The sequence below is a fragment of the Harpegnathos saltator genome, unplaced genomic scaffold, assembly GCF_003227715.2.
Source record: "Harpegnathos saltator strain DR-91 unplaced genomic scaffold, Hsal_v8.6 scaffold549, whole genome shotgun sequence".
In the NCBI taxonomy this organism is placed as follows: domain Eukaryota; kingdom Metazoa; phylum Arthropoda; class Insecta; order Hymenoptera; family Formicidae; genus Harpegnathos; species Harpegnathos saltator.
This window is the reverse complement of record NW_020230370.1, coordinates 15,883-17,934: the sequence shown is the minus strand read 5'-3', so window position 1 is coordinate 17,934 and position 2,052 is coordinate 15,883. Positions and strand designations below refer to the sequence as shown.

Genomic DNA, 2,052 nt, shown 5'->3' with positions numbered 1-2,052 from the left:
TAAAGTCTGTGTGTGGATCCCAATTTTCATTTCGTTTGCACATGTTAATCCAGGCTTTTTTTATTTTTTTATCTTTTGGAAAGTGATGATATTTTATACTTGTGTCTGTTGTTTTTGTCCTCCTCAACATATTGTTGCAGCCAGCTACATTGCATCTAGTCCCAGGCATTTTTGCAAGCTTTTTTGCTACAATGAGAAGATGGAAACAGTAACATTTTGTTGCTATTCATCAAATGGTTTCACAAAATTTATATCCAGTAAACATGAAGTCAAAGTTATATAACTGTTAGTTATAAGTTCTCACTCGATAATGTAAATGTAATATAACATGTAGGTTATGTTACAGTTATATTGTCGAGTGAGAAATTACAAGATTGTACCTAACAGTTATGTTTTAAAGAAACTATATTTTATGCAGTTTATCTTTTTATACGGACCTAGGTACTTGGTATTTATAATCACACTTGGTATTTATCATCACATATGCTAAAGTTCCATAGAGAACCACTGGGGAGCCACCGAATGAGTTGCACTGGGATACACAATGACGTCAGTAGCCCCTCTTCCCGATGCATACTCTGCCTACAAGCTCATCAATGAGGCAACCTCTGTATTTAAAGCCAGCGGCACACAATGCTTGTTTTCGTGCTGGATTGCTTGCTGGATGAAAATACTGCGTTCTGATTGGTGCATTTTCATCCATCTTCGAAAATGTACCAATCAGAACGCAGTATTTTCATCCAGCAAGCAATCTAGCACGAAAACAAGCACCGTGTGCCGCTGGCTTAATAACCTTGGCGGGGGGATAACCATTGTGGGACGGTGCGACGAGGTAAACTGTGCCTAAATCTAATTGGTTGTGCCATGTGTAAGCATTTGATACATACATAGATGTGTATGAAGTTATGTGTGAGTGAAATTATGAAAGAAACTCTGCAAAATAACCTCTGCAAAATAATACTGTCAGTGTAAGTGTCGGTGATAAGAAAAGATAAATACAAATAATAGAATGGTGCAGTGTTGCGTTCCAAAGTGTAAGAACAGGTCCGATAGCCAAAATTGGAAAAAACCAGCAATGTGGACAAAAATCGAAAAATTACATTTCACATGTATAAAATTGCATGTACTGTAAAATAATAGTACTCAATTTTTAAAAAAGTTTTTTAATATAATATAAATATTTATGTTTAGCATTCCAAAAAATAATACCAGCCGCAATTTGTGGACCGATATCTTAAATCTTCCACCACATATTCCAAAAAGTGCACGTACTTGCTCTGATCATTTTTCAAAGGAATCTTTCGATCAGACAAATGGATTATTAACGTGATTAAGGCCAACTGTTTTGCCATTGAATGAATGTAAAAAGCATATAGAAACGGAAAAAAGAGAGAATGATTCCTTCATTGTATGCCGTAAGTAGATAAAGTAACAAATTTTTATACTTATTTATATTATTAGCATTTATATTATTTATGATTGGATAATGCCTACTGTTTGTGGAAGTTGTGGAGGTAATATAATTGCTAGAAATACAAATTATTCATTGTATTATTATATATTATATAAAATATGTTATGACGTTTAGCACAACCATCAACAACAGATAAGGAAACAATGACATCGATACAACCATGTACAGCAGAGAAAACAACAATGGTATCATTTAAAAGAATTTATAATTCTCCAGAAAAATGTCGATCGAGGAATCTATTAAAATACCAAAAAGAAGAGTACATGAAAAAAATATGAAATGTGCAGCACACAGTACATCGATATAACAAGCAACTTTCAACACTGAGAGATATTTTGAATGTGTTACGACAGAAACACTTATTGGAAACAGACCAAAGTGAAATACTACTTAACCTATATGGGTCTAATGACGATTTATTTAAACGTTTACGTAGTAAAGAAATGAATATAATATAATATTAATATAATATAATATAATATTAATATAAGTTTAGTAATAAGTATATTCATATATAATTATGTAATATATATAATAATAAATATGTATAAGTATTGTTTTGTTTCATAAAAGTTCTT

General features: G+C 32.0%; 1 long non-coding RNA gene across 1 annotated transcript; it reads left to right on the top strand.

The window, feature by feature from the left end:
- The first annotated feature begins 1,364 nt into the window (after positions 1 to 1,364).
- Positions 1,365 to 1,635, top strand: LOC112589581 (uncharacterized). The gene is made up of 2 exons (XR_003113653.1): positions 1,365 to 1,415; positions 1,589 to 1,635. It is a non-coding gene; the product is annotated as an uncharacterized LOC112589581 (long non-coding RNA).
- The last annotated feature ends 417 nt before the right edge of the window (positions 1,636 to 2,052 follow it).